This window comes from Heterodontus francisci, chromosome 2 (genome assembly GCF_036365525.1).
Source record: "Heterodontus francisci isolate sHetFra1 chromosome 2, sHetFra1.hap1, whole genome shotgun sequence".
In the NCBI taxonomy this organism is placed as follows: Eukaryota; Metazoa; Chordata; class Chondrichthyes; order Heterodontiformes; family Heterodontidae; genus Heterodontus; species Heterodontus francisci.
In genome coordinates, this window is record NC_090372.1 from 86,905,338 (window position 1) to 86,926,063 (window position 20,726).

At 44.6% G+C, this 20,726-nt stretch overlaps 1 long non-coding RNA gene across 3 annotated transcripts in view; it reads left to right on the forward strand.

Annotated features, from left to right (window-relative positions):
- Nucleotides 1-19,580, forward strand: part of LOC137385222 (uncharacterized) — a 111,127-nt gene extending 91,547 nt beyond the window's left edge. For 2 of the 3 annotated variants that reach the window (XR_010977746.1, XR_010977748.1), the window contains exons 4-7: nt 8,025-8,116; nt 8,708-8,778; nt 17,020-17,064; nt 18,882-19,580. This is a non-coding gene — a long non-coding RNA (uncharacterized lncRNA). The remainder of the gene's footprint in view (nt 1-8,024; nt 8,117-8,707; nt 8,779-17,019; nt 17,065-18,881) is intronic. The other variant, XR_010977747.1, reaches the window with a different exon arrangement.
- The last annotated feature ends 1,146 nt before the right edge of the window (nt 19,581-20,726 follow it).

Consider the following 20,726-nt stretch of genomic DNA (forward strand, 5'->3'; position numbering starts at 1 on the left):
GGGAGGGGAGCGGAGCGGGCCTGCAGGGAGCGGGGCTGCAGGGAGCAGGAGCGGCCGGCGAGTGGAGTGAGCGAACGGCCCAGTGACAGAGGGAAGCGAGCGGCTGGAGACAGCAGCGTGAGGAGGAAGCGGGGGGGGTGGGGGGTTGCGTTTTTTCTACGCATGCGCCATAAATTTGCAACAGCAAAAGACGTAACAAACCTACCCGCACCCAGCGGCCACCAAGGTCTTCGGCCGCTCGCTCCCCGCGGCTCTCTACCGCCTCTCGCTTCCGGCCCTCTCCATCCAGCCGTTCTCTCCAGCTGCAGATCCCCCATCCAGCCGCTTTCTCCCCAACTTCTCAACTGTACTTCAGGCATTGCAGCTCTCTGGTCCCTGCCTTTTACATCCCTCTCTTCAGGAGCTTCTGAATTTAACTCCCTCCCACTACCCCCCCACACCCCCTCTCTACCTCCCCCCCACCTCCTTCTCACCCCCCCACCCCTTCACAACCCTCTCCCTGTTCCCCCTCACAACCCCCACCCCCTTCACAACCCCTTTCCTCTTCCCCCTCACAACCCCCTCCCCCCTCACAACCCCCTCCCTCACAACCCCCTCCCTCTTCCACCTCACAACCCCCCTCTCCCCCCCACACCCTCATAAAATGCACCCCCCCCCCCCCCAAGTATAACACCGCAGTTGAATATCTGGTGCAGTTGCAAAGTTGGGAAGATAACATCCAAAACCTCAACAATTCCAGGTTTAATTATTGAGAAATTTTATTAAGTGCATTAAACATTCGAGGCACTGCTGTGCATGGATACATGAGTGTTGTGTTGCCAGCATTCCCGTGAGACAGACAGGCCGAGTCTCTGCTATGCAGAACTAAAGAGATTGTTCCTGGAGAGCCTTGTGGTGAATGAACACGTGGCTCTCTATTCCACTACTGTATTGTCCATGTGAAGAAGGCAAAGTCACAAGAGTCTGAGCTCAGTCTATTCTTGGTGAATGTTCCCCAAACGCACTCCCACTTCATCCATAAATGCAAGGTTCCTTTCCGTATCGTGACGAGCTCCGCAGCATGATCCAGTTGCCTTCATTGCTTGAATGCTGACCTAAAACTCAAGGATTGTTTTCTCAAGGGTATGTTTTACGGGAAAAGAAATAAGGAAAGAACATCAGTGTCAGAGCTTCCCTCCTCCAATGAAATTACTGTTGAGCATGCTTTATGTTCTGCAGTAAAGGCATGTACTGATAACACCGCCAATGAATCACTCAGTACCCAACTCAGCTGTAGGAGTTAGGATGATGTTGCTGCCTCTATCTCGTGATGGTTCAATGCTTCTCTCAGGGAAAACATGAATGATGTGAGGGTGCTGGAAAAAGAAGCACATTTCTTTTGGACTATGAACATAAAGCAGGCCATTTAGCCCAGCTGTTCCCTGCTAGTGTTTATGCTACTCCTGCGCCTTCCCATCTGCTCCCATTTAATCCTGCCTACTACTATCAGCATCACCTTCCATTTCTTTCGCTCTTATCTACCTTTGCCTTCAAGCAACACTGAGGATGGAGAACGGTGTGGCTGCACTCCCACCTCACCAGTTGTGTACTCAGCAAGAGCATTCACATTTGTGCGACCACTGGACACGGCATGCTTGTTTCTGTCAGTGCTCAGTCTCTTCTTTCTGAATGTTGCCCAAGTGCTTGACCGCTTTGGATGCCCTCTCTGCTTGACAGGCAGCAGCCGGCAATTGCGGAGTCTCACAAGGCTCTGCATGGTTGTTTCAAGGGTGGATGGGGAAACATGTGGCTGTGTGTCCATGTGCACGGCTCTAATGGGTGCAGGAACAGAGCAACTTACAACAGGGACTGGGGCACATGTACTGCCTGCACACAGCCCCAGACAATGGAAAGGATTTTAGTGCAGTGCAGTGGACTGGAGCACATGCAGTGCCCCAGACAATGGAAATGTTTTCAGAGCAACTTACAACAGAGTCTGGAGCACATGCAGTACCCCAGACAATGGAAATATTTTCAGAGCAACTTACAACAGCAGAACAACTTACCTTGGAGCAATCTCCTCTTTCTAATAAAAATGAAGCAGACTGAAATCTCCAAAATGACTAAATAATTGCGAGAAAATGCCCGACGAAACCTCTCCTCCTTCCACTTTCAGAAACTCGCGGCGAAGCTTTGACGCATGCGTGAATATCAGAAGGTTGACGCATGCGTGAAGCGCACAAAGCGCATGCGCAGAGGCGACCAGGCGCGTTGCCCGAAGAAGCACACGTCACGCGATGATGTCATCGGCGCATGCGCTAACCAGTCCTGGCAAGCCGGAACGCAGCGCATGCGCGGAGACCAGGAGACCGTCTGCGCATGTGTGCACCGCGGCGCAGCCTGATGACATCAGTGGCGGGCTGCGTTGTCAGGAATCACTTTGTTTTAATATACAGGCCAAGTCAGCCTAACTTTCGGTGGCCATTTTGCAGCACATTGTCCATTTTTTAAAAGGAAAAGTCAATTTTTTATAACTCTTTAGTTTCATCGCTGCACTTCACGAGAGCACGACAACAGTCAACGTCAACAAGCATGAATAATCAGTGAAAGCTCATGTAGAGCTTCAGATGATATCTGAGATATCTACTTGGGCAGTTTACATGAACATGACATTTCCCTGTTCATTCTCAAGTGTTCCTAATCTAAAAAAGCATTTTAAATTTCTTCCTCTTCATCTAAACATAGATCTATCTTGTGTAATTGAAAATGTGGGACTGCTGGGTTTATTCCGCATCTCTCACACACATTTATAATATTTGTCATATATTTAGTTAACTGGTAAATTCAATGTAAATTAGTTTGCGAGTAGGAGGGTTTGGACTGGACAAGACGCATTTTTAGTTTCTTTATCCCCAAAGATCAGATTGTTTTCAAGCATTTTTGCTTCTGACTAACTTTCTTAATAGATCAGGCCTTAAAAATGTAGTAATATGTATGATATAACGTGCTGTACAGTGATAATTAGGTAAAATTAATGTACCACTTAGCTTCTTGTCACAACATAAATCACACTTCAGTCTGTTATTTTCATTAAGTAGCCAGAGTGAAAATGAAAATGCTGTAAACAGCTGCATGGGTGAGGGACAAGTACTGTTAAAGATTGTGTAAACAATTCCTACTAACAAAGATATTTACATTGAATTTGCTGGATAACTAAATGTATGACCCCTAAGCCATTGCAAGGAGATATTATTGTTAAAAATTGAGCACTGAAGGAATTTTTTATTAGTTTAGTTTGCTGGTGGTAGAGGAGGGTAATAAGAAAAGTACTTCCTTTATTTGATTTTGCAGAGATGTTTACTTGAGAATGCTTCTCCAGTCTGTACTGAAGGTGAACTCCTTGCTTCTCTAGCCGGTGCTAAATATGGGTATTTCTGAACCTCGCCCAGCATATCAACTTGGATGATGCACGTTAGATTGAGAACACTATCAGTTTTCCTTGTGATGGATACATCCTGTTAATTGGCTTATGTCATTTGTTTGTAAGTGGGTAGGACTGCTTCCCACTGTAGCAGTTGATTTCAGTACAAGGCAACTGTTCACAAGTTGCATCACACGTCTCAATTAGAATAACTAGGTAAACTATATAAGTTGAACTATTTCCAAATCAAAGGCATGGTCATAAATAAATGGTTACTCTATAGTATTGGGTGACATTAAAATTTTTAACCAGTTCTTTAAATAACTATGACAATTATTGAAACAGTTCTGTAAAACTGTGGTTCCCTGAACCTTTTAAAAATATTATCTGGGCCTAAAAATAATTACCACAGTTTATTTAATGCCCTTACTTCCTTTCTGCTCTGAGATGATAGCACAGCTTTTCTGTGAATGAGCTCTAATTTACAAGTCTCAATATTTAACCTACTAGAAATATATGTAGAAATCTACTTAAGAATAGTTTGGAAAGAGCACACTGATAAAAAGGGAATTTGGCCTATGCATTCTCTGGATTTTGCTCAATTTTTAAATGCTTTTCTAATCATATCCATTATGAAAGGGCATGCATTACATATAGCGCTCATCATTCTCAGGATGTTCCAAAGCACTTCACAGCCAATGACTTATTTTTGAAGTATAGTAACTGTTATAATACTTATCTGGCAGGGAAAGACCTTGATCTTGAAGGAGGTTTTCCCAGGACGAGTTTTGGGTTTTATTTTTGGGGATATTTTCAGTGCTGGCTTCGGCCTTTCACCCTGTTTATTTTGGAGCTCTTCTGTGGTTGTTTTTGTGCTGGCTTGGGCCTTGATGCCAGTCCTGTGAAGACTTTAAGCAATGGCTACAACCAACACGAGAGTTCCAAGCCAAGGGGTATGTAACACTGTTAGGGTGGCAGCGAAAAACATTGAAGGAGGTGCTGTGGTGCACCTTCATTAAGTGAGTCCTTTTCGAATGCTGTGGATTTGAAGCTGTGGACATCTTCTGCCGTTAGGATTTCCCCAGTGGCGGATACTTTGACGTGACGTTGAAGAACTTGGCAGGATGTGTGAAATTCCTGGAGGTCTTCAAGGAGAGAGGAAACGAGGCGCCACTGTCGATCCTCATGGCGGAGCCACTGTTTACACTGCCATGACAATGGAACCAGGTAGTGACCATCCACCTCTACAACCCCCATATTCCTGTCATGGATGTGCTCACTTTCCTTGCCAGGTACATCGAGGTGACTGGAGACAGCACTGAGGTCAAGGACTCTTTTGGGATTTGCACCGGTAAATGGCAGGTCAAGGTGACCGTGAAGATGGATGCCAATGATGCCATCCTCTACTCTCCCTCCAGTTTCGCTATCGAGGGACATAGGGGCTACTTGGTCCACGTGGGGCAGCCCAGAGCTTGTTGCACCTCCAGCAAATCTGGTCATGTGGCAGCCAACTGCAGCACACTCATCTGTAAGAACTGAAAGCAGGAAGGCCATCAGACAAAGGATGGCAAGTGAAGTAAGCGCTGCAACCTGTGGTGGGACAGGTACCCCTACAAGACCTGCCCAGAGCACTGCCTCAGTTATGTACAGGTGGTGAGAATCAAGGATCGGTACGAGGAAGGACCGGCGAACATGGCTGCTACAAAGGAGACCAGCAACCCCGCCCCCTGCCAAGTCCCCTGTGTGAGAAAAACTTGTCAAAGCAGCGCAAGGAGAAGAAGGAAGAGGGTGTTGCAGCAAGCTACCAGACACCAGCCGTGTACCCCGAGCTTCCTTCTCAGCAGATAGAATCAGTAGAAGAGGAGCCAGCAAAGGGACAGTCGGGTGAGTGGCAAGTGGTTAAGAGGAAAACCACAAAGGAGAACACCCAATAAAGGTAACAGACCATCACACGAACCAGTGGCAAGACGAGGCTCATGTCTGAAACGGGCTACAGTGGCTGTTCCTCATCAGTAAGGAACAGAGGGGAAAGACAGCACCAGCGGAGGACAGTCCAAACCTCCCTACTAGCATGACCCCTCACTCCAATGTCACCCCAGTGGAACAACCCCCCCCCCACCCCACGCCACCCTCACCGCCACCCGGGAGTGACCAGGAGGGTTTTGTCAGCGCCACAACAGTGCAATAGTTTGTGAACACTATGGTTATGCAGGAACATACCCAAGGGCTAGAACTAGCACAGGCACTGGTAAACAGCACACAGTTTTAATGGTTTTAAAGATTACCTCCATTAACATGCATAATGTTAAGTCCACTACGCGATGTGTTTCGATCTTGGGGTACCTTGCTAAGGTCAAAGCCGACCTGCTGGATCAACTGGAGAGTGGAATTTCACACCTCAGCACCTACAGACAATGGTTGCGATGGTGGTCCCAAGGGCCATTGATCTGATCGGGGCAAACAATTCCTGTTCCTCTGGCTTGGGTATTCTTCTGCAAGGAGACAATTTTACCAGCTCCGAAGTTAAGGAGGTGGTGGACGGTTGCCTCCTCATAACAGATGTAATGTACAAAAACGCTCGGCTCCAGTTAATCAGCATGTACTCCCCAGCTCAAAACAGCGAGCGGCTGACCGTCCTGCAGCAGCTCCCAATGCTGCTGGCAATGTCCAGGCCAGTCACTATAGGCAAAGACTTCAATCACATCATCGATGCGGCTGGATGATCCGGTAGAGCCAACAAAAAACTGGATACTATGTCCAGACTCCTGATGGAAACTGTAAAAGACGCCAAGCTGCACAATGTCTTCAGCACCCCTGCAGATAGAATGTCACGCGGACACACCTGGTCGAGACCAGACGGGTCCGTCTGTTCCAGGATTGACTTCCTGTTTGTGTTCAGAGTATTCACGGTCAGATCCACTGATGTCAAGCCAGTGTTCTTCTCTGACCACTGCCTCCTACTGGTCCACTGTCACTACCAGAGGTTGGTAGGGGACATGGAAGCTGAACATGAAACTGTTGATCCCAGAAAACATCGAGAAACTCATAAGGGATTATAAAGGTTGGAGATGGTAGATCCTGTCAGATGGTTCCCTGAGCAGACTGTCAAACTCATTCGCAGAATGCTTCACTCCCAGAACTTCTAAACAAGCACCTAGATGTAGAAGGGCCAGGAAGATCATTGGACACCAAAGTCAGACTGGCTGCACATGTACCACCAGCCATATCTGCTGTCTGTGGCACAGTTACATGACAGTGACAGGGTGGGTAACTATACATGGTTGGATAGTTACGTGAACTGCTGCAAGGACAATCTTAGCATACTTCCATCAGAAGGAAGCCACTGCCACTGACAGGCAAGATCATGACTCAACTTTGGCATTCTGAGTAATTATTTGCAATATTAATCTATATTCTTCCTACACATGTATAAATCAGATAAGTGATGCCAGTTGGTATTGCAAGCAGTTTCATCTCCTTGCCCCCTTACTTGCATCAGGTAAATAGCAAAGCTACACAATATCACTGAACAGCTGGATTTCCTAAAGTAGAGGGAGTTATTGATGGCAGCCTTGTGTTCATCTAGGAGGAAGATTCCTCCACCTCTTTTGCCACTACCACGTCTTCCTGTTCTCCTGTGCTCAATGAACCTGGCGCTCTCTTGATAAGCTCGCAATATTGGTCTGACAAATACAAGATGCTGGAAGATGTTGCCTTTTGCTGAGTAACTGGCTGTGTTGGCAAGATGCTCTACTAGGTCGATAAGGATAAGAAAGGGGTAAATGTTAGCATGCTGGCTGCAAGACAAGCCTTCAACCATAGCTTGAGAGAGACCTACCCATGTGGCAGAAACCAGGTGGGTGGGGAGTGGGAGCAGTTAAAATTTGTTGTGCCAGAGAGAAGTGGTCTTGACATGTTGCACGTTGAAGGAACACATGTGCAGCGACAAACATGGACCCAACCTGCAAATCATTCTGTGCATCAGTAAGTGATCATGCATTACGCAGCTAGGCTGTGCTATAATGCTTTTACTATGAAGCTGTTTGAAAATGTGTGTCTCCCAAGATTTTCAGTTATACGTTTCAATGTGAAGGCCTGGATTCAAGTCTGGATGTGCATGGTTAGCAAGTAAAGAGTTTTAATGTTATGTGACGGTTTGTCATAGGCTAGGAATAAATGTGGAATTGGTTGAGAGATGACACTTTGCGGCATGAATACTTGGACTGCGCATCTGGTAGATGACACTGTAGGGTAGTCTTACCATGGGAGCTTCCTTGAGATATGCTATGTTGTTCCATGTTTGTAACCAGGTCTTGGAAATAACATATACAGGATTGAGCCTGACTGCCACCTCCTGATAAGCATGCTGCATTCCTGCCCTCCTCACACTCAGCGCATGCAGAAGCACCTCCACTTCAACATCCATCCAATAGGGGGCTTGGGAGCTCCCTCACTTGCCCTCAAACTGCACTTCCTTCCTCTACATTTTTTTAAACCTGCCACTGGTTCCTCCAGCCAATTCTTTGACCTGTACAGTCTTTTTAAAGATTTCTTTGCCCCCATATATATATATTGGTACTTAAAGGCAAGGCTTGCTGTCTCACAATTTCCCTTTCTCCTTTAGGTGAGCTACTAGTCCCCTAGTCCCAGACCCAATGGAGGGCACAAGTCTGTCATCGATAACTAATTAGAGCCAACCTCTCAAAATTTCAGAAGGTATGTGTGGCAGGAAGATAGTGAACATTTTGACTTGTTTGAAGAGGTCTAGGTAATTGTCACAGTACTCATCAAAAGGGAAAGGTATTTTGAAATGCTCATCCTTTGATTGCAAAGTTGGTGAGAGGTGTTGGCCCAGATTTTGCTGTCGGTGGAGAAGGAACAGCTCATCACGCTAACAGCTGCCCATAAACTTTTCACAAGCATTTGAGTGGCAACTTAAGGTCCCTAGGGACCATTTTCATTGCGGGGCCCTCTTGTGATGTGTGTGAGCAGGGGAAGCAACAGCGTGTCTCTTCAACTGATCAGATTGAAGAATCCTCACTGAGAGACGCAGGCTACAAAATTTGGCCCATTTTTTCAGCTCTACAAGTGCTGTTTTGCCTCCAAAATGACATCCGTGACATCCACGCACACTTCTGGTGCCAGCCACAGCAGACGTCACTTTGGTGAGCGCGTTAGCATGCACATTATGAATGCCTATCGGAAATTTGGAAAGTGGGCAGATTGTGATGTCAGTCAGTGTGTATCATTGATTTGCCATTTTGGAGCTCAAAGCTCCAGCTAATGCCCTCTCTTATCCTTGCACAGCTGAACACACGTTCAACAGCAGGACGGTCCCCCCATCAGCCCTATTTAAAGGGATTATTAACAACTTTCAGGTTAGTGGCTGATCGATTTCTGCTGGCTCTTGTTGCGGTTGTAGAAGTGTTTGGTGACTTCCAGAGTTGTTTAAAGTTGCTGAAGTCTACAGGGACTGGGGTGACATGTGCTGAAGGACTTTGTCCTGACTTCAAGGATTCTGAAAAAACGTCTTGCTCCCAGACATGCGCACAGCCGTTTGTTTTCTCCTTTGGACAACAGCATGACAGGGAGAATGAGCAGAGGCGACACACAGCTGCTAGAGGAGGGGGGAGGTGGAAAAGGGCTTTCAGCAGGAGGCCATCTAGAGTGTTCAGTAAGCAGTTCTCTTTGAACCTTAGCGAGGAGCAATGGGCAGAATTTTAACCTAAATTGACCCACTTGCAGTTTTGGGGTGTGCCGGCTTCATGTTGGAAACCCGATTGTTGCTGGGCTATGCTTTGCCACGGCTGTTGAACTCATCCATGGCATTAGCATCCCACTTCCGGGTTTCCCAACCAATCACAGAGTGCGGGTGTCATGACGGCCTGCACCTGTCAATTGAGGAATCTCTATTTAAAGGGATCCTGGCTGGGGGAGGCCAGCCTCACAAAGAAAACAGGAGTGGCTGGAAGTGGCTCATGTAGTTAGCAACAAAAATAACAACAACTTACATTTATATAGTGTCTTTAACGTAACAAAATGTCCAAAGGTACTTCACAGGAGCAGTATAATACTGAGCCACATATGGTGATATTAGGTTAAATGATCAAAAGCTTGGTCAAAGAGCTAGGTTATAATGAGTGTATTGAAGGAAGAAAGCAAGTTAGAGAGGGGGGGAGCTATAGGGAGGGAATGCCAGAGCCTAGGACCCAGCAGCTGAAGGCACAGTAATCAATGGTGGAGTGATTAAAATTGGGGTGCTCAAGAGGCCAGAATTAGATGAGAGAAGATATCTGAGAGAGTTGCGTGGCTGAAAGAGATTACAGAGATAGGGAGGGGTGAGGTCATGGAAGAATTTGAAAACAAGCATGAGAATTTTGAAATCAAATTGTTGTTTGACCAGGAGCCAATGTAGGTCAGTGAGCACTGTGAGTGATAGGCGAACGGGACTTGAGTAGTCAAGTTTTGAATGAGCTCAAGTTTACAGAGGACAGAATGTGGGAGACCAGACATGAGTGCATTGGAATAGTAAAGTCTAGTGGTAGCAAAGGCATGAATAAGGGTTTCAGCAGCAGATGAGCTGAGGCAGAGGCAAAGTCAGGCGATGTTATGGAAGTGGAAATGAGCAGTGTTAGCAAAGGCGCAAAAGGTGGAGAAGCTTATCTCGGGGTCACATATGACACCAAGGTTGCGAACATTTCATTTCATTTAGAGATACAGCACTGAAACAGGCCCTTCGGCCCACCGAGTCTGTGCCGACCATCAACCACCCATTTATACTAATCCTACACTAATCCCATATTCCTACCACATCCCCACCTTCCCTATATTCCCCTACCACCTACCTATACTAGGGGAAATTTATAATGGCCAATTTACCTACCAACCTGCAAGTCTTTGGCTGTGGGAGGAAACCGGAGCACCCGGCGAAAACCCACGCGGTCACAGGGAGAACTTGCAAACTCCACACAGGCAGTACCCAGAATGGAACCCGGGTCGCTGGAGCTGTGAGGCTGCGGTGCTAACCACTGCGCCACTGTGCCGCCCTAATTTAGACTAATTTAGTCTTAGACAGTTGCCAGGGAGAGAGCTGGAGTTGGTAGCTGGGAAACGGAGGTTGTAGCTAATGGCTTCAGTCTTCCCAAAATTTAATTGGATGAAATTTCTGCTCATCCAGTCCTGTCTGCTGGATAAGCAGTCTGATATTTTAGCAATAGTGGAGGTGTCATCTTCTAGAGGCCCTTCAAGCGTGACAAAGGAGCTGGAATGGAAGGAGGCTAAGGAGTCCTCAAAGGAGGTTGTGCATTCTGAGGAAGTACCATAACAAGACCCTTGTGCACACCCTCCACCAATGCAGATTCACACACATTGGTGGGGCCTCCAAGATAGTTGGTTGGAATGTCAGATAGTGTGTCCCATATCATAAGTGAGTAGGAGCAGGTGCTGGAGATAGGTACAGTATTGGAGAGTACTCGCCGGGGGCTCTGTTCAGCTGGACACAGACACTGAGTTGAAATTCTGGAGCAGCAAAAGAAAATGTGTGAGGTTCTGTAAGCATTTCTAGAGGCACTGCACACTCTTGGCAAGAGATTGGAGGAGTCCGTCGCTACTGTGAGTGCCACGATGCTCGCCTCTTTGGAAAGAGTGACCACCTGCATGGAGAATCAGTCACGCAAGTAACTGAGTGCACGCTAGCCCTGACCAATAGCCTGCGCACTCAGTCTGCCACTTTAAATAGATTAGAGGAAAGCCTTGGCCATTCACTGCTTCGCTGAACTGCATTGAAATGCTCTCCAGTTCATGGATAGCAGGGAAGTGGGTGGGCCATGAGAGGAAAGATGGAAGTGGAATTCTGATCAAAGCCACTTCTCATCCATTGGCCTCAACCCTCCCCCCTGCCCCCCCCCCACCCCCCAACACCACCGTCAGAGCCCCACATGATGCCTCCCACTCGGATGACCAAGTCTGCCCCTGCACAGGTGCAGGTGGGGTAGTGTTTGGCAGGGTCCTCGTGCCCTAAAACCCAGAGTATGTCTGCCATGGGCATCTCCGCTATCAAAGCAGTGGAACGAACAGCCTGCCTCCAGCTCTTCTGAAGCCACAGGGGTTACATCACCTAGAAGTAATAGGAAATGAAACAGGAAGACTTTTTAGTTGCACAAGGGGAATCACTTGGGTGACATAACAATATCACTGTCTCAGTGTATTTGAAAATCTTAATGAATCATGAGCTTTTTTGTCAAGTTTCCATTGCCCAGTCATTTTCATTGTTCCTCCCAACTTCCAAATGAACATTAGCCTTGAGGAGAATGGTATGACAAAAGTTGAAGAGTAAAGGGTGTGAATGAGATGGAGGGATTTTAACCGTGGAATGATGGGGGTTGGGGGGACAGTGGGTTCAACATTGCTGTCCCATAAGGCTTTGCACACTCAAGTTATCTGAATCATGCCTTGATGACTCTGTCGTGGACTTCTCCAGCAGCTAGGTGAGTGGCTGCAGGTACACTAGCCACATCAGGCTTCTCCTGATCCTGCTACTTCTCCTCCTCTGAGGATGCAGAGCAGTCATTGCCTTCCTCCTCCTGGATCTCCAGTACCCTCTGCAGTGCAATATTGTGAAAAGCATAGCAGACCATTGTTGACATCCTTGCTGGTACATGCTTAAGGGGACCATCTGATCTGTTCAGCTACCTGAATCACAAAACAACACAGCTGTGCTTATGTGGCTTCGGTTGTACGTTTTCTCTTCATCAGTGGTAGGGTCCTCACAAGTGTCATCAACCACATCCTTAAGAGGGTAGCCCTTGTCTTTAAGGAGCTACCCGCTAACTCTATTTGGAAGTATGAAGATATGTGGGAGATGTGACTGGTGCAGAATGAAGGCATCATGGGAGCTTCCAGGATATATTGCACAGACATGCATGAAATCTTCGGTGGTTGCATACCAGCTGAACATTGATGGAGTGGAATCCATTTCGATTGGCAAAGACTGCTGGTTGATCTGAGGGCACCTTGATTGCCACATGTGTGTAGTCTATGACTGTAGCTGTGGGAATCCAGTCACTGCAGCAAATGTGAGAGCCCTCTCATTTTGACTGTTGCTCATCAGTTGCAAAGTAGACATAATTGGCTGCCCTGGAAAGCATGGCATTGGCACCTGGGTGTTGCACTTCTACGCTGCAGATGCCTGGAAGAAGTCAGAGGTGAAGCAGTTGAGGTCTTTGGTGACCATGATGGCCACTGGCAATGCGTGTCCACCTGGCCCTCTTGGAAGGAGTTCTTATTCCAGGAGATTGTGCAAGTCAGCATAGATCTGCTGTGAAAGTCGGAGCCTCCTGAGACACTGTACCCAGAATCGAACCTGGGTCGCTGGAGCTGTGAGGCTGCGGTGCTAATCACTGCGCCACTGTGCTATTCACAGTATACATTAATGATATAGATGAGGGAACTAAATGTAATATCTCCAAATTTGCAGATGAGACATAACTGGGTGGGAGGGTGAGTTGTGAGGAGGATGCAGAGAGGCTTCAGGGTGATTTGGACAAGTTGAGTGTGTGGGCGAATGCATGGCAGATGCAGTATAATGTGGATAAATGTGAGGTTATCCGCTTTGGTAGCAAAAACAGGAAGGCAGATTATTATCTGAATGGCTATAAACTGAGACAGGGGAATATGCAGCGAGACCTGGGTGTTCTCGTACACCAGTTGCTGAAGGTAAGCATGCAGGTGCAACAGGCGGTAAAAAAGGCAAATGGTATGTTGGCCTTCATAGCGAGAGGATTCGAGTTCAGAGGCAGGGATGTCTTGCTGCAATTGTACAGGGCCTTGGTGAGGTTGCACCTGGAATATTGTGGGCAGTTTTGGTCTCCTTATCTGAGGAAGGATGTTCTTGCTATAGAGGGAGTGCAGCAAAGGTTTACCAGACTGATTCCTGGGATGGTGGGACTGACATATGAGGAGAGATTGAGTCGGTTTGGATTATATTCGCTGGAGTTCAGAAGAGTGAGGGAGGATCTCATAGAAACCTATAAAATTCTAACAGGACTTGACGGGGTAGATGCAGGAAGGAAGTTCCCGATGGTGGGTTGTCCAGAACCAGGGGTCATAATCTAAGGATACGGGGTAATCCTTTCAGGACTGAGATGAGGAGAAATTTCTTCACCCAGAGAGTGGTGAGCCTGTGGAATTCGCTACCACAGAAAGCTGTTGAGGCCAAAACATTGAATGTTTTCAGAAAGGAGTTAGATATAGCTCTTGGGTCTAAAGGGATCAAAAGGTATGGGGCGAAAGCCGGAACAGGCTACTGAGTTGGATGATCAGCCATGATCATAATGAATGGCTGAGCAGGCTCGAAGGGCCAAATGGCCTACTCCTGCTCCTATTTTCTATGTTTCTATGGCTGCCGCCTTCCAGGCTGAGGCAGGCGATATTTGCAAAATCTCCCAGTTTACTATCTACTTTACATAAGGGAGGTCAGTGAGGTTCTGCACTTCAATAGAACTGAATACACTTCATTCTTTCTTGCCAGAGAAAAGCAGGCAGAGCGAGCATGTGGCTTTGTGAGGATTGCAGGTTTTCCCATGGTGCAGGGCGTCTCTGACTGCCCACATGTTGCTTTGCAAGCACTGCATATCAACTCTGAAATGGACTGCAACCGAAAGGGATTCCACTCTCTCAACATCCAGCTGGTGGGCGACTACGGACAGCGTACAATGCAGGTCGATGCGCGCTGTCTTGGCAGCAGTTATGATGTCTCCATTCTGTGGCAGTCCACTGTGCCATCTGCATTTGAGTCACTACAACAAACTAGAGTGGCTAATGAGTGACGAGGGTTATCTTTTCACGACATGGTTCATGACTTCAGTCCAAAACTCACGTACACCTGCATACAATGAAAGCCATGCTGCCACACGAAATGTGATAGAGCAGACAATTGGGATGCTTAAACAACAATTCCGCTGCCTAGACGACTCTGGAGGAGCTCTCCAGTACTCAGCAGAATTCATGTCAAGATTCAGGGTTGTCTACTGCATGCTGCACAACCTCGCCATCATAAGGCACAGCCCAAGTCACCAGCTATATGGGAACCAGCTGAAGAGAAGGAGGAGGCAACCAACACAGCACCTTTCTGGCCTGGATGTTTGTGATCGACTCATGCCACTGCAATACCAATAACCGCAACCCCAATTCCCCATTCACCAATAGTTCCACACCTCACCTTGCCTCTGTTATTGACCATTACAACATTTGCTTGGCCACAATGCTAAAGTAAATGCCACCACTAAATAAATATTCCAAACCAAATTTATAAATCAAATAATGCCATATTGCATAGAAATAGCAACTAACATAGGAAATAGGAGCAGGAGTAGGCTATTCAGCCTGTCGAGCCTACTCCACCATTCAAACAAATTATGGCTGATCATCTACCTTTATGCCACTTTTCCCACTATCCCCATATCCCTTGATGTCTTTAGTATCCAGAAATCTATCGATTTCTGTCTTGAACATGCTCAATGATTGAGCTTCCTCTGGGGTAGAGAGTTCCAAAGATTCACCACCCTCTAAGTGAAGAAATTCCGCCTTATCTCAGTCTTAAATGGCCTGCCCCTTATTCTGAGACTGTGCCCCCTGGTTCTAGACTCACCAGCTAGAGGAAACATCCTATCCACATCTACCCTGTTGAGCCCTGTAAGAATTTTGTAAGTTTCAAGCTATCATCTCTCGTTCTTCAAACCTCTAGAGAATCTAGGCCCAGTTTCTGCAATCATTCCTCATAAGACAATCCGGCCATCCTAGGGATTAGTCTGGTGAACCTCTGTTGCACTCCCTCTATGGCAAGTATATCCTTCCTTGGGTAAGGAGACCAAAACTGTACACAGTACTCCAGGTACGGTCTCATCAAGGCTGTATACAATTGCAGCAAGACATCTTTACTGTTGTACTCAAATCCTTTTGCAATGAAGGCCAACATACCATTTGCCTTTCTAATTGCGTGCTGCACCTGCATACTAGCTTTCAGTGACTCATGAACAAGAACACCCAGGTCCCTTTGGACAGCAACACCTCCTAACCCCTCTCACCATTTAAGAAATACTTTGCCTTTCTGTTTTTTTCCACCAAAGTGGATCACTTCAGACTTATTCACATTATATTCCATCTGCCATGTTCTCACCCATTTACTTAGCCTCTCCAAATCCCCTTAAAGCCTCCTTGCTGCATCCACACCTAGTTTTGTGTCATCAGAAAATTTGGAAATATTACATTTGGTCCCCACATGCAAATCATTTATATAGATTGTGAACAGCTGTGGCCCAAGCACTGATCCTTGCGGTAACAGCCTGCCATCCTGAGAATGACCCATTTATTCTTACTCTCTGCTTTCTGTCTGTTAACCAATTATTAATCCATAGCAGTATATTTCCCCCAATCCCATCTGCTCTAGTTTTGTTTACTAACCTCCTGTGTGGGACCTTATCAAAAGCCTTAACCACCCTGTTCATTCTTTTGGTGCCTGTCTTCTGTGTGTCTTTTCCTGTCCTAAGGCAGCAGCATACATAATACTAGTTGCACACTACAACCATTTGAATTTTCATTTTTAAAAACATCTCCAGCAATAATTAAATTCTGAAGGAATGAGATGCTACACTTGTAAAATTAAAATTTTAATGCCCGAGAGTTTGTTTGACAGTAATTAAGGCTTATTACACCATTAAAAATTCACTTACACCTGAATATGCCAGCCCCAACTTTTCTGGCGTGTTTAGTGGATAACTGCCACAACCCAACGTTCTTTATGTTTTAGTGATGAATCTCTCAGTAAGGTACAGGTGTAGCGAAGCTTGTGCAGGAGCAGGGCAACTCCGATGACAACGTCCTGATTTCCATGTTTAACTGCATATGTGCAGACCCCAGAGGTCAATGTCCAATTTATTCCATAATAACGGTGAGATGTTGGTTGCTGATAGCCTCACTGTTATTCCTGTCACCAAATTCCAGCCAATGTATCTCTATAACAAATTGTGCTAACTATTTATATGAGTTCCTCATTGACTGAATTTTTTAGATTGTTTTGGAAATAGTGCATTTGGCTTGTAATATCATCAGATGGGCTGTTGAGAATTACCTCAAAGTGGAATTCAGATTTTTTAAATGTTACAGAATTGTTACCTATTACTGTTTGGTTTGTCTTGCTGTGGTGCATGAGAATAAATTAAACCCCATAAGAAGTTTATTCTTAGATGATTTATAAAGATTTTATTCTAATTTTCGTGTTTATTTTTCTGCAAAGTACTCCATGTCAAGTTCTGTAAGAAGGATTCAAATAAACCTTTCTGATTGTTTTGTTTTGAGAAAACCCTTTCAATCTTTTTTCCAGACTCTCAGTGTTGGACTACATAATATCTCGCCTATATTGCTGGCTTCTCTAGATAAATCTATTTCTAAATTATCCTGCATAGTACTTCAGCCTGTTATGAAAAGTTAATGGTGAGGCTGATACTTCCATCTTAGAAGTGACATTACATGTGATGGGGTTCCATTACTGTCCACTAAGTTTATAAAGAGAAGATGTATTCTTTGCTCTGTTCATGTAATAAATATGTAAACTTACATTTCAGATATTAAGGAAGACATCTTTTCCTCTGGAAGCTGCCTTAAGTGATGTGAGTGAAGAAAATATATTAGTAGCAAGTTTAACGTAGAACCCACAATACCAGAAGATATGAATAACTTTATAGCTTCATTACAGAAAATAATTTAAAAGTTGGTTTTGAAAATTATGATCAAAGAATATGAGTATATATGTAATAAATGATAAAGAAGTTGATAGTTTATCTAAAAATAGAGTTTTCGGCACAGGAATAGCCAGACAATGGATAGCACAAAGTTAAATGTAATTTATATTATTCCATTAATACTTGCCAATATCATGTCAGAATCAGTCTTTGGGTGGAGCAGATTGTGAAGTCTAAGTCAGAGAAAATTAAAGGTAGTTGCCACTGGTTCTAAAAAGTAATTTTCTTTAATGAAAGGTCTCACACTATCTCTCATAATAATATAGAAGAGATGTTCCTTTCCAACTGAGATCAGCTAACTCAGCACAGAGAGGGATCAAACTTGAATGCCACACCAAGTGATGTCTTAACCCTCTTAGCCTTTTTAATTTATTTTTGAATTCTAATTTGTATGCAGCTGAAGCAAGGGAGCACGTGAGTAGAGTGGAGTGATGAATTGGTTCTGTCCTTTTGATTTGGGTACACAAGTGATATCACAATCTTCAAAGGCTTATAATGTAAATGCTGCTATCAGGTGCTTGAGTGATTGCAAAAAACATTTTTTCTAATCAGTTTAACATCTTAATTATATTACTATTGTAATTTTTTACTCAAGATTGATATTTTTCCCCTGAGTAATCATAGAAGCCTGCATTTATTGATTAAGCAGAGAATATTTAAAAAAACAGGAAAACAGTGTTAAAGTTAGTGCTAATATTATACAATATGTTTTTACAATGTGACTTTTAAAATTGAGTCTGCTGGTAAGACCTGCTTTCTGTAATAGTATCATGTACCAAGTCAAAAAATGACATTTTCTCTTAAATATTTATTCCTTAATTAATTTGAATTAATATTATGTGGTTATGTAACTACATTAAATGCTCCTTAATATGAACCATCTTGGACATAGTGAACATTTCCTTTATTCAGTTGCTCAGTTTAAGTGTAAATTGTGATTTGTAGATGGCATGAACTGGTGGCAGAGCACTGCCATTAATGAGGTCAACCATTGACCATCGCCAGTTTGCTTAACTTAACTGTTATACCTCAGCTGCTGAGTTTATGAGGCAATAAATGGCTATCAGGCACTGAATAGATGATGATGCTGTAGGAGCTGTTTTGTCCAGTCAATGCAGTAGCTCCGATCTCCTAGCTGTCACACTGCAAAAGGAAAAACCTGTTTAGCCAATTGATCTTGCTGTTTCCAGGAGACATGGTACAATTTTCACCACTGTGGACTTCCACTAATTTATTTAAAAGATTACTCCAGGGAAACTGAAACTCACTAAAAGTTGTATTTGAGTCTTGCTCTAGCTTTTAGAAGTCCCTAAATTCAAGAAATATGTCTAAATATATTTGTATTTCTTATTTTAGTATATCTCACATTTTCCTATGCTGTAGTGTTTTGCAACTGAACACAGGGCTGTGGGATGGGTGCGCTCACCACAAGATGAAATAAGGCAGTTAGTGAATAAAGGCTAAAATAATCATTGCTGGTGAATTTCAACTGCTTGTCTTGGGAATTACCAAGTTAAGACATTTTTGTGAACATTCCTGAGGGTACTCTTTTAATTTCAAAGCAAGATAAAAATAGTCAGAGATAAAAACTGCAAGAGGTGAATTTCTTTGCTCAAAAGTGTATTGATGTAATCTTATTGTTGTCAGACTTTGGTAATATATTTTGACAATATTTGCCTGGTTAGGTATCCACATTGGTGAGACAATGAAAGGATCAAAAAAGAGATTGAAAATGGCTGTGCACCATCATCTCCACAACTGAAGAAAAAAAGGTTTTCAAAATGTAATCAGAAGATGAAAGTAAACAGGTAGAAAAATAAAAGGCAAAAATATGATATTTGAAGTATTTTCTTCAGAAATGACAAAATAAGCTGTTAGTTAGAACACATGCAGTGAAAAGCAACAGGTGCTTTGAATTACGATTTAGAGGGAAAAAAGCCCTCGCTTAGGTAACCTATGCAAGCAAATAGCATGTATGATAAACCCATCTTTGGAGTTAGCAAATTATTGTCTAGAGACTGATTTTTAATGTTTTTTAAAACCTATTTCTTTTTCACCTTTCTACTTTTTATCACTTTTTTGGAATGAGTCTTGAAAGCCACCAAATAAGACATGTTTGAAGTAACAACCCCAGTGACAAACCTTTGAGCTGTGTTTCTGGAAGAATTATAAATAAATAATCATATCATTGGGCTGCATCATAATTGAGCCTAATACATTTTGTATGAATGAAACAGTTTTATTTTTGTCTTCTGATGTATAAAAATCCACTGCTATGTGGCTCTCTCATCATAGTGAGGGTACCCGTACTTAACGGACTGCATGATGTTGCTTTAAAAATTGACTTTTTGACAGATGAGATTTGCTGTATTTTATAATTGAATAGTGATTGATGAATTGTTTTGATCATTTTGGTGTGTTAGCACTATAAAATTATGAATAAAACAAATGTTTTAGGGTGGCCATATGTTGTATCACTTTTTTTTAATTCATTCATGGAATGTGAGCGATGCTGGCCAGGCCAGCATTTATTGCCCATCCCTTATTGCCCTTGAGAAGGTGGTGGTGAGCTGCCTTCTTGAACCGCTGCAGTCCATTTGGGGTAGGTATATCCACAGTGCTGTTAGGAAGGGAGTTCCTGGATTTTGACCCAGCGACAGTGAAGGAACGGCGATATAGTTCCAAGTCAGGATGGTGTGTGACTTGGAGGGGAACTTGCAGGTGGTGGTGTTCCCATGTATTTGCTGCCCTTGTCCTTCTAGTTGGTAGAGGTCACGGGTTTGGAAGGTGCTGTCTAAGGAGCCTTGGTGCATTGCTGCAGTGCATTTTGTAGATGGTACACACTGCTGCCACTGTGCGTCGTTGGTGGAGGGAGTGAATGTTTGTAGATGGGGTGCCAATCAAGCGGGCTGCTTTGTCCTGGATGGTGTCGAGCTTCTTGAGTGTTGTTGGAGCTGCACCCATCCAGGCAAGTGGAGAGTATTCCATCACGCTCCTGACTTGTGCCTTGTAGATGGTGGACAGGCTTTGGGGAGTCAGGAGGTGAGTTACTCGCCTCAGGATTCCTAGCCTCTGACCTGCTCTTGTAGCCACAGTATTTATATGGCTACTCCAGTTCAGTTTCTGGTCAATGGTAGCCCCTAGGATGTTGATAGTGGGAGATTCAGCGATGGTAATGCTGTTGAATGTCAAGAGGAGATGGTTAGATTCTCTCTTGTTGGAGATGGTCATTGCCTGGCACTTGTGTGGCACGAATGTTACTTGCCACTTATCAGCCCAAGCTTGGATGTTGTCCAGGTCTTGCTGCATTTCTACACGGACTGCTTCAGTATCTGATGAGTCACGAATGGTGCTGAACATTGTGCAATCATCAGCGAACATCCCCACTTCTGACCTTATGATTGAAGGAAGGTCATTGATGAAGCAGCTGAAGATGGTTGGGCCCAGGACACAACCCTGAGGAACTCCTGCAGTGATGTCCTGGAGCTCAGATGATTGACCTCCAACAACTACAACCATCTTCCTTTGCG